The sequence below is a fragment of the Trichosurus vulpecula genome, chromosome 3 (genome assembly GCF_011100635.1).
Source record: "Trichosurus vulpecula isolate mTriVul1 chromosome 3, mTriVul1.pri, whole genome shotgun sequence".
In the NCBI taxonomy this organism is placed as follows: Eukaryota; Metazoa; Chordata; class Mammalia; order Diprotodontia; family Phalangeridae; genus Trichosurus; species Trichosurus vulpecula.
Window position 1 is genome coordinate 175,608,326 of NC_050575.1, and position 12,661 is coordinate 175,620,986.

Sequence of the window (12,661 nt, forward strand, 5' to 3'; positions counted from 1 at the left end):
GGCTCACTCTTTTCAAGGCCCAGAGCCACCTCCTTTCCTGGTCCTATCTTTTTCTTCTTCTTTAGGCGGGAAACCAAAACACTCATATACTTATTATTGTTTTAGAGCCAATAGCAAGAACTCATCAGAAAATTAGCACAGTAATGATGCTGTAGTCAGCCAGTCAGTCAGTGAACTGGATTTATTAAGCATCTACTATGTGCCAGGAGCAGCTAGGTGATGCAGTAGATAAAGTACAAATCCTGGAGTGAGAAAGACTCCTCTTCCTGAGCTCAAGTCTGGCCTCAGATACTTACTATCTATGTGACCCTGGGCAAGTCACTTAACCCTGTTTGCCTCAGTTTCCTCATTTGTAAAAATGAGCTGGAGAAGGAAATGGCAAACCACTCCAGCATCTTTGCCAAGAAAGCCCCAAATGGGGTCATGAAGAGTCAGACACAACTGAAAAATTACTGAGCAACAAGGAATAGCACAGTGTTTGACACATAGTAAGCACTATATAATAATTATAATTATTATTATCATAATTATTTGCTATTATTACTCTTACCTCATCTTCATTTCCCTGTAGACATCAGCAACATTAAAGCTGCATTCTCTCCATGAAGGCATCCAATCTTCATGGCACCATCCTATTTACATCTGTAACCAAAGGTACCTCTGGTCCTCCAATCGTCTTTTAGGGCTGGCATTTGTGTATCCTGCCTTCATGGCCACCATTCTCTAGTACCGTTACCTGTCTAAATAGCATGGTTTTGTCCGCAATTCTCTCTCTTGCTGGATCTTCTGTGGTTTCCAGGCCTTGAATCTGAGTTCATGGTGAAACTGGGTTCACTGTGTCCAAAGACCAAACATTAGAGGATGCTGCAGAGGCGGTAGAGGTTGTGCCTTCCTGGCAGCAATCCCTTTCTGCAGCTTTGCACTTGTGTAAAGTCAATAAGTAAGTGAAAAGATCTTTCCCACCCATTGAATAGGCTTCAGGTGGGGCCAACAAAGGGAGGTCTGATTAGAGACTGGTCCACACCCTTTCACTAATTAGTTTGAGGCCCCAGGCTAGTTAGCAAACTAGTTTGCTAGTTTGAGAAAGGCATGAAGCCCTGAGGGCCCTAAGGGGAGTTGCTAAGACCAGAGCCAATGGTATGTGCCTGAGCTCTAGTCAATCAGATGATGTCGATGTCGAGGACTGTATAAAAAGAGAGAACAGAACACAGAGACAGCAGAAGCTGAGGACTAAGGACCAGGAGGAGGAGGAGAAACTGAGGACTGAGAATGGAGCTGGACACAATGGAGCTGGAATCAGTGGAGTGGAGAGCCGCAGGATTCAGAAACCAGGGCCAGCTTCCAGAGTGTGCAGAGTGGAGAGTGCTGAACATGAGAGGAAGTTGCGGAACTTGGAGTCAGTGGAGCTGCAGGAGAGAATGCCAATCAAGGAGTTAGGATTTGTGAGTGATCTTCTTATAGGAGGGCCCTAGCATCGAGAGGAAGTATAAATGTGGCTTGGTTTCCTGCTATAATATTTTGTTATAATCTCCTTGTTACTATAGTGAGGTGGGCTAATAAGTTTTGGAATATTATTGTCACAATATCAAATTGGGGGCATTGGTCCTTGAGTCTGGAGTCTAAATAAATGTTATACTTCCTCTGTCTTCTACCTAGAGAATTCATCATACTTTGAGATTCCGAACCATTCAGGCATGCCCGTGGTCCTCTCTGAGGTCATGAATTTTGCCTTACTGATATAGCTTGCATGCACATGAAGCTTGTCAACTAGTCAAAATGTTTGCTCTAAGAGTCACATGCATGGTTGGGCCATAGCTCTCTTCACTTGCATTGGCCTGGCCATATCTTTATCCTCAGGTGCCTAGTCTCAGGAACAGAAACATAGCCCCTTGGGAAAGTGCTGTGGGAAGCTTGGATCACTCTTGTGGCAGATTTACTGCAAACTGGCAGGCCTCTAACCTAGACAAGGGAAGTATATTGATGGAAAACCTGAGAGATTAAATGAATGGACTGGTACAGGTCCAGAAGGGCAGATAGCCTGGCATCACATGACAAAAAAGGCTCAAAGCCCAGAGAGTCCATTTGGTGATGGTGAGATTACACAAGAAGCATAGCCCCATTCAGCCATTTTACTATTCAGCCTGAAAGAAAGAAAGCCATCTGGGTTCATAATGTGAAGAGATGACAGGCTACAGAGACTGAATAAAAGGGGAGTGGATGAGAAATAGAACCGCAGCTGGAGACAGAGGTTGCGGGATACCTAGTAGGCCATATAGAATCTGACTCTCCATGTGCCAGTCAAGGTCTAACTGAAAAAAAAAAAGTACACTTTTAAGTTTAATCTGCTTTATTAATACATTTTCTCCATCACATTTTTTGAGTAAGTGTAGACATTCAATAAAACAATAAATCACTCCCTGATTTATAGTTTGCCTGTTTCCCAGGTGAAAATGCTCACGCTGAAAATTTAACACTCAGCTTTTGAGAATATTCGAGCCCTATCTGTAGCCCACCTATTCTGGGGTGCCCTGAGTGGTAGTCATAATGGCTCAGTCCCTTCCCTGCCAAGCTCCTTCCTTCTAACCTTAGCATTGCCTAATTGGCACCAATTGGAAATGATATTGATTGTCGAGATGGAAAAGTAGCTTCAAGAAGCACATATAAGTTCTACCCCAGCCCTTCTCTGCACAGATCTAGAAAACAATACCAGACTAAGGGCTGATCATGAAATTCAAGGGGAAAAAAAATCATAATGAGCCATTATTGACCTGGGGCTACAAAAAGATACAAAGAAGGTGGATGCATGCTATGCCATGTCACATCATGTGATATCATGCAACACGTGCCACTATATGACATACATGACACGCATGTGACATGACATCTGGCGACAATACCAACATGCCGTGATAAATATGACACAACGCACGTCTGACAAATGCATGACATGGTGTGACATGGCTTGATCATGACACGACGTCTGCTAATGTGCAACAGAACCACACGGCTATGGCATGACATTGCATGTCATCGTGTGGCATGGCATGTCACGACACTCTGTGATGTCACACATCGTGTATGTGACATGGTACGACATGTGTGTGACAGAGACATGCCATTCTTTGAAGTCACCTAATCTCCCCAAGGACTTGGACCAGAGGCCTCTGAGATGGTTTCCACTTCTAAATCCAACCCATGAATCGTTGTTGCTGCTGCCACCATGTGGTCAGAATATGGAATTACATTCTTCAAAATTACATAGAAATGTTTTGCATGACTTCATATATATATATATATATATATATATATATATATATATATAGTATTATATATTATACATACATATATATATAATGGGTAAGTGAGAGAAGGAGAGAAGGGGGAGAATTTGGAACTGAAATTTTTTAAAAAAATCTAAAATTAATCAAATAAATAGCCTAACAGGTTATGTGTGCTAGGGCAGCTAGGTGGCACAGTGGATAGAGGACTAAACCTGGAGTCTGGAAGACCTAAGTTCAAATCCACCTCAGACACTTACTAAGCTGTGTGACCCCTTGCAAGTCACTGTTTGCCTCAGTTTCCCCATATGTAAAATAAGCCAGAGGAGGAAACAGCAAACCACTTCAGTGTCTTTGCCAAGAAAACTCCCAAATAGGGTCTCAAAGAATTAGACATCACTGAACAACATAACATGCTTGTGCTTCTATTCTGTGATCAATGACAATATTGCAACCGGGGGAAGAAGGAGAATGCTTTCCCTTTATAGTACCCAAATCCACCAACACTGGAAGTCCCATAGTGGAGGTGGGTATCCCCTGTGGGCCAGCTGAACTGGAGCAACTCAAAACAGGGAGTAGTTAGCTCCATGCCAACTGCTCTTCCTTTTTTTCTCTCCCTTTCTCTTCTAAGCTTCCACCTCTGCCTCAGCACCTTAACAATCAGAAGGGATATCTGGGTTAGAGAGATGATGGTAATCACAGCATTAGAATACTAAGACGGGCATCAGAGGCTGCATAGTCCAACCAGTATTTGAACTGTGACTTCCCTGGAGAACACCCCAGAAAGTCTAGTCTCTGCTAAACCAATGAGGAACCACATGTCTTTAAGAGAAAGCCTATATGTCTGGATGCCTTGGATGCTCAGACCTCACCTGGTACAGTGTCTTCCGTTCCGGAGGAACGTCCGGGGAAAGACATTCACAAGGTTGAGCAGGATGGTGACTGACCTTGAGTCCATGTCACATGAAGGGCGGCTGAAGAAATTGTTTAGTTTGGAGAAGAGAGGACTCGGGGCACATAATAGTCATTTTCAAGTATTTGAAGAGCTGTTACAAGGAAGACAAACTTGTTCTGTTTTGTCTAAGAGAGCAGAACCATGAGTGATGGATGAAAGTTACAAAGAATCCAATTTAGGTTTGATCTCAGGAAAAACCTCATAGCTATCCAAAAGTGGAATGGGCCACTTAAAAAAATAGTAGGTTCCCCCTCCTTGGAGGTCTTCAAACAGAGCCAGGGCAAATACTTATTGGGTCTGTTGTGATGAGCATTTCTTTTGGGGTCTAACTTTCAAGTTGGGTGACTGTAGCTTCTAGTTACACTGCTTGAGAAATGATAGGCTGAGGATTTGGGAAAGATGGAGGAGGCTGGCGAGAAAGGTATCAAGACTACTGAGAGTTCCTGACTTTCTCTTCCTCCTCTGCTGTCAGAACTGAACTTGGGTCCATCATCACTTCACTCAGGGTCACTCACTGGAGCAACTGGTATGAAGGCTTCAGGCCTCAATGTTGGAAGTGGAGGAGTTTTCTACTACAATGGACATTTTTTAATGAGAGAGAGAGAGAGAGAGAGAGACTGAAAGAAATAGAGATGAAGAGCTCGAGAGTGAGAGCAAAGGAGAACTTTTATTTGGAGATGGTAAACATTGAGTGGTGGGAACCTCCCGTTTTGTTTGCTGCTCCACTTACTGAAAGAACTCTCCTTAGAGGTGATAGACTTGTTTTTCCTCAAGATTCCCGGGGTTCTTAGGGTACCTTGTTCCCTAGATTTCCCTCAATTTCTGTCTGAAAAGGGAGATACTTAAACCTCAAGTTTCTGTTCCTTTTGAGCTTTTTCCAATAGTTCTTTACAGCAGGCATTCCCCAGATATCAATCTTAGCTGAATTTTTGTCTTTTGCTTAGTCCAGAGAAAGTACAAATGGGGAATAAGGGGCAGGGCAGGAGGGAGCAATGGACCATGGCTGCATTCAATACATAAACATCTACATAGGTCAGGAAATCTAACTTTGTCCTAGCGGTCAGAAATTATTTTGACCCATGAGCTTGATGAGCTATGTGTCTGGAGAAGGATTTAATCATCAACAAGCATTTGTTAAGTGACTAATATGTACCAGGCATTGGTGGTATATTAGGGGTACAAAAAAAGGCAAAAGACAATCCCTGTTTTCAGGGAATTCACAGGCTAATGGTGGAAACACCATGAAAACGTCTTTGAACACATTAGATATATACAGAGCAAACTATAGATATTCTCAGAGGAAAGGCATTATGGTTATGATTTTACTCATAATTTTGATAAAATTCCAAAAAGCTTAAACCTAAGCTTATATTATATTTTTCCTTCTTTCCTTCCTTCCTTCCTTCCTTCTTTTCCTTTCTTTCTTTGTTTCTTTCTTTCTTCCTTCCTTCCTTCCTTCCTTCCTTTCTTTCTTTCTTTCCTTCCTTCCTTCCTTCCTTCCTTCCTTCCTTCTTTCTTTCTTTCTTTCTTTCTTTCTTTCTTTCTTTCTTTCTTTCTTTCTTTCTTTCTTTCTTTCTTTCTTTCTTTCTTTCTTTCTTTCTTCTAGCTTAAACTAGACTTGGGGCTTTTCTTTTGCCTGGAGTCATAAGGGAAAAAAATGTAACTAGGTAGGGCTGGTTAAATCAGGGAGCCTCTAGCAAGAACTTCCAGCAAGAAGGAAAGAACAGGCTAGTAAAAGTTGGCCCATAGTGGGAGACAGAAGTGTTTGGGAGGAATCATCCCCTCTGTTTTCCCGGAGGGAGAAGGCAAATTTCTCATTAGGAAAACTATGTGCTCCACAGCTACACCTGCTGGTTATAAAGGATTTTTAAAATAAAGAGAAGGCTCCATCAATTTCTCCTAGCCATTGAAATTCCTCCATTTGGTGGCCAATGCCTTTCCAAATGTGTCATAACATAGTAACCCAAATGTCCACACTAGGGAGTTGAAAAGGAAACTTGTATTGGAGAGAAGGAATAAACTTCTGGTACACAAAGATTCTAACAAAGAGATAGAAGCCTTATTTATTACTATAGCTATGTATATGTCCTTGTGTGAATATATCCTACAGCAACAAGGAGCCCACTTTTCAGACACAAGAATTCCCAGAATGCACAGCACTGGATTTTTGGAAGGACACTCTGGAAGGCTATGTACATAGGTACCTGATGTGGGTTCATAGGGAATTCTAGGAAGGAGAGAGTGAAACATAGGACAGGGAGAGACATGGAATTTGAGAGCAGTGCATATATTCTCCAGTTCACGGGTAAAAATAATTCCTGACCACTTTTCTGACCACTAGGACAAAGTTAGATCTCCTGACCTATGTAGATGTTTATGTATTGAATGTAGCCATGGTCCATTTTTCCCTCCTGCCCTGCCCCTTATTCCCCATTTGTACTTTCTCTGGACTAGGCAACAGACAAAAATTCAGCTAAGATTGATATCTGGGGAATGCCTGCTGTAAAGAACTATTGGAAATAGCTCAAAGGGAACAGAAACTTGAGACTTAAGTATCTCCCTTTTCAGACAGAAATTGAGGGAAAGTGAAGGAACAAGCTTGAGAGCAAGTTTGGGAAGACATCAGTGCTCCATCTTGTTTCCTCACCAATGTTTGCATGAGAACCGCTGTTTCAGAGATGTTGCCATGAGAAGCATAACAACTGTACTATGGACTGAATCTCCTTGCTCACAAAAGCTCTTCCTGGCCCACATCTTTGGGCCAAGGTGGAGAGGGTGCTGATGAACTGCTCACAACTCCAGTATCTAAGCAGGAAGTCCCTTCCTCTAACCAGAATTACTGATTACCACACAATTATACTCTGTGCACTGAGCAATTCTCTCTCTCTCTCTCTCTCTCTCTCTCTCTCTCTCTCTCTCTCTCTCTCTCTCTTTCTCTCTCTCTCCCTGCCCCCTTCCCTTTTTCTGTTTTGATTTGTCCTCCTTGATACATAAAACTAATTTAGCATGCCAGCTGTGGTTATAGCTTTGTTTCAGAAACTTCTCCCCATCATATTAGCCTCTGGCCAGCCCAAGGTGATAAGCAAGAAGAAAAAAAAAACAAAAAGAAAGATTTTAATCTTCATCTCTCTCTCTCTCTCTCTCTCTCTCTCTCTCTCTCTCTCTCTCTCTCTCCTTCCTCTCTCCTCTTTCTTTCTCTCCCCCTCCTTCTCTCTCTCTCAAATCTACCCTCAGCTCTCAGATAAAAATAGGGAGGGGTGGAAGATGTGGGCTGGATAAGGTAAAGCTTATTCAGGTTGGGGAGAAACAGGGAGAGGAAAGATAGGGAAGGTCACCCGTATAGGGTCAGTCTCTGAATATCAGACTCAAGGAGGGGGGTAGTTTGGGGATAAATCTCAGGCTGTTCTATTTCATCAATGCAAGGGTAGCTGGTGGATCTTGCTCTCCTGAGCAGGGGCAGGCTGAGAATACACAATGGCTCTTGACAGGTCCAGATACGCCAAAGGATGACAGATCTCTGAAGGGTTATAATGCTAATTAGAGGGGCTTGGAGATATTTCTAACCAGTGCAGTGATGACAACACTCTCTTGGGGCTTCTCATTGCCAAGGAGATGGGCAGGACGGTCTTGGGGCTTATATAGTGGCTGATAATCTTAGGGACCATGTCCCTCACTGAGTTTGCTAGGACTTCACTCAATGAACCTGTTTCCTCATCCGTGGAGGTGGGGAGAGAATAACAATACTTGTAGCAATTATCCCTTTTTTGTCCTTGGATTTTGGGCTCCCTAAAATAGTAGATAGATAAGTTTTTATATAGTCCCTACAATGTGCCAGATGATGTGCTAGTGATTTTTAAAAATATCTCATTTGATCCTCACAATAACTCTGTGAGATCATCCCCATTTTATAGTTGAGGAACTGAGGCAAACGGGCAACTGAGACAAGTCGAGGAAACCGACGTAAAATCTGGCTTCCAACCTCATCATCCCACTGAAACTGCTCTCTCCAAAGTTACCAGTACTCTTAGTTGCCAAATCCAATGGTTTTTTCTCAATCGTCATTCTCCTTGACCTCTCTGCAGGCTTTGACAGTGTGGATCACTCTCTCTTCCTTAATACTCTCCTCTCTCTAGGTTTTTGGGTCTCCAATCTATGTTAGTTCTCCTCCTGGTTCTCCTCCTACTTATCTGACCTCTCCTCTTTCTCCTTTGCTGGATCCTCCTCTGGATCACACCATCTAACCACAGGTGTCCCTTGGGGTTCTGTTCTGGGCCTTCTTCTCTTCTCCCTCTATATTACTTATTTGGTGATCTCATTAGCTCCCAAGAATTTAAATTACCATCTCTATGCTGAAGTCTTTCAAATGTACTTACCCAGCAACAAACCTCTGGGCTGACCTCCCATCTCCCTTCTTCCATCTCCTCCTGCCTCGAAGCAGTGGTTTATCCTTTGTTTTCAGAGAGGACCAGTGGCATCATGGGGTGAGGCAGAGCCACACAAAGTTGTCAGTCTCACTCTCTCTTCCGGAGTAACTGGTGACCGCCCAGGATGCAGTGCATGACGTTGGTGTCTTCAGGATGTCTGAGTGCTCCTCAGCTCCTGCTTCAGCCCCCTTCATGGCCACCTATTCTACCGAGGGAAGTCTTTACATGCTTGCAGTAGACATCCCCCTAACTCACAAATGGGTGTGAGGCCTGTTGGTTACCCTCAACCTGGTTTAGCTGGAGCAGAGATGGTTCAACTGGGGTGTGGTCACTGAGCATGCTACAGGTACTTAGAGCCACAGGTGAGAGTTGGGTGAAAGGTGGATACCAAAGGTGGATGAGCAGCCCTGAAAAGGGCTCGGAAAGCCCTCACACTAGAGGTACTAGTCCTCCATGAACACCCCACACACCCCTGCCTTGCAGATATCTCAAACTGGATATCCAGCAAACATCTTAAATTCAACATGTCCAAACTGAACCATTATCTCTCCCCCTAAACCCTCACTCCTACCTTCCCTATTACTATCAATCCCTACCTAAATTCCTACCTTCCTTATTACTATAGAAGGCAACACCATTCTCTTAGTTGGAAGGCTTGAAACTTAGGAGTCATCCTCCACTCCTCATGATCTCTCATCCTTCCCTCCCCACCATATGCCATTCATTGAGCCCTTTCCTCCTGTGACACTGCCACCATTTTGGTGCAAGCCCTCATCATCTCATACCTGGACTACTGCCATAGACTGCTGGTGGGTGAGCTTACCTCAAGTGTCCCCCTACTCTAATCAATTCAGCTACTAGGGATTTTCCTAAAGGATCACCCCTCTACTCAGTAAACTCTAGTGACTCCCTATCACCTCTAGGATCAAATACAAAATTCTCTGTTTGGCAGTCAAAGGCCTTCATAACTTAGCCCCCTTCTAGCTTTCTAATCTTCTTACACCTTACTCCCCACCATTCACTCTTTTTTGTTTTTGGAAATAGTATTTTTTTTTTCCAATTACATGTAAAGATGGTTTTCAACATTCATTTTTTTAAATAAAACTTTAAGTTCCAAATTTTTTCTCCTTCCCTCCCATTCCCCCTCCCCAAGATGACAAGCAATATGATATAAGTTATACCTGTGCAATCACACCATGTACTCTTTAACCTAATGTCACTGGCCTCCTCGTTCCACATACAAGACACTCAATCTCTCAGCTCCAGGAATTTTTTCTGGCTCTCCTTCATTACTGGAATGCTCTCCTTCCTCATCTCTGCCTACTGCCTCTCTGGCTTCTTTTAAGTCTCAACTAAAACCCCACCTTCTACAAGAAGCCTTTCCCAATCCTTCTTAACCTCTGTTAATTATTCCGTATTTTTCATACATACATACGTGTGTGTGTATATGCGTGTGTGTGTTGTTGTTGTCGTTCCCCACCCCCCACCCCCCCATTAAATTGTGAGCATCTTGAGAGCAGGGATTGTCTTTTGCCTCTTTTCATAACCCCAGAGTTTGTTACAGTGCTTGTCACGTAGTAAATGCTTAATAAATGTTTATAACCTGAATGAAACAGAGCTAAAGTGACTTGTCTATGGTTGTACAAATTATCTGAAGTCAGATTTCAAGTTAGGTCTTTCTGACTCCAGGCCCAGCATTGGTAGCCCACCAGCTATTAGAGAGAGAGAGAGAGACTGAGATTATTTAGGAGATGAAACCTCAGTGTGAAAAACTATAGAAATTACTATTTATTAGTAGTTGACTAGTTCAGACTAGATAAGGGGACACCCAGCTCCTCCCAGAAGTAGAGAGGAGGGGAGGGGACTTTGAGCCGAGGGAATTCCTTATTCTGCTGGCCAGGGTGATCCAAGCCTGAGGGTGGGGGGTGGAACTAAGCCAGAGAAAAAAGGTTTCCTCCCCGAGTTTCGAAAAGCCTGACCAGGTTCTCTCCAGCCCTAATTCTCTTCTCCCCTCTCTTGCCACCCTCCCACTGGTCACCTCTCTCCAGAAAGAGAAAGGGGTGGGGTGGCCCTGAACTCTAAACTCTTTGGAGATAAACTTGGACCCTAAAGGAACGGTGTCACCCACTCTCCCACTTCCACTACTCTGCTCCCCTATATTATATAAAGTGGGAAGGGTTCAGCGGAGTTAAGAAAGATCAGTTTAATTGGTTTAGGACTAGGGCTAGGCCGAGGCTACAATGAGCAAACAAGCCCTACCCCAGAAGGAAAGTATATCGATAAATATTGATGATCCCAGACAGGAAAGACCTCATCTTCTCTCTCCTCTCTTCTCCATCCCTCCCTTCCCCTCCCCTTCCCTCCGCCCTCCTCTCCTCCCCTCTCCATCCCCTCTGCATCCCCTCTCCTCTCTTCTCCTCTCCTCTCCCCGCCACCCCACTCCAGCTTATCTCCAAGGCTGGATGGCATCAAAATCATTCCTAATTGAGGGTGGATAATTCTGTCCCCAGTCAGGGAAAATGTGTAAATCAAATTAAATTTATGACTCATTGCTCCTAACAGTCATCCCCTGGTTCAGCCTAGCCCAGAGTTCAGAGCCTAACCCAGAGCCCAGCACCTTGAGTCAGCCCAAAGTTCAGAGTCTAGGCCAGAGACAAACCCACCATGATTCAGCCTACACGGAACTCTGTGTAGAATGAACTCAGCACCCATCGAGTATGGGGTCACCCTGTATCCTTGAACCCAAGGAGTTTGATGGGGGGGGGTCTTCTTCCCTCTCTTCCATAGAATGAGCCATGGTGTGGTACCCGAGGGAATCCAGAGGACCCAAGTTCAAATGTGGCTTTGCTACTGGAGTATCTCTACTAGTTGTGTGACTTGGGCCAGGTTATTTCTTTAGACCTCATCTATAAAGTGAGGGGATTGGGCTTGACTTTTAGAAGGTTCCTTCCTTCTTAGCTCTAAATCTATGATCCTCTAATCCTTTTCTTTCTCTCTGTAGGACTCCAGGTTTCCCATGTCAGAAATATGTGATGTTTTTTTCATCTTGAGTCTCAAGAGTCAGGCACTAGGAGAGAGAAGAGGTCAGGGTGGGAACCCCCTGAAGATGGGAACAGGAAGAGGGATAAAGAAAAAAGAAAGGGCTAAGGAGGAAAAAAGGGGTGGGGAGGAGAGGAAAAGGCATTGGAAGACAATGCCAACTTTGAAAGGGAGGAGAGAGAGGATGGAGTAGAAGGTTCTGTTTTATTCAACTGCTAGGGACAGCTAGGTGGTGCAGTGGATAGAGCACCAGGCCTGGAGTCAGGAAGACATCTTCCTGAGTTCAAATCCAGCCTCAGACACTTATTAGCTGGGTGACCCTGGGTAAGTCACTTAACCCTGTTTGACTCAGTTTCCTCATCTGTAAAATGAGCTGGAGAAGGAAATGGCAAACCACTTCAGTCAGTATCTTTGCCAAGAAAAGCCCAATGGGGTCATCAAGAATCAGACACAACTGAATAACAACAACATGGTTGACATTCAGTTTAAGGCTCCCAGCTCTCCCAGGGGTGACCACTAGGTGGGTTCTGTGTTGGTGCTGGGGTGAAAAGTATAGAAGCCTCCCTCTTGGGTCCTCTGGCAGGAGAATGAGGGCTCCTGTACAGGTTAGTCTCTGAGCATGGGCACACTTCATTTCAGATAACTTTGTTTTTACAACAACAGAGAGAACAGCCCTAAAACTTCTTTTCTGGGATTCCAATTCCTCCAGTTGCTTCCAGCCCCTGGAGCCCCAGCTTCTGGGGAGATGAACGGTCTGGTGGTGGTAGAGATGGGGGTGTGACTGCCCGTGTCTGGGATGGGTCCCAGGGATTTGGAGAGGGGGCTCAAGAAATGGAGCAGTGACTTCTCTGGACCTGAAGCAAGACCCCCAGATTCCAACTGACCCCTTTACCCCTGCTGTGAGCACATTGTGGACAAAAGAATGAATACTTTTGTTAAATACCAGAGGAGGAGGGAGGGATGGG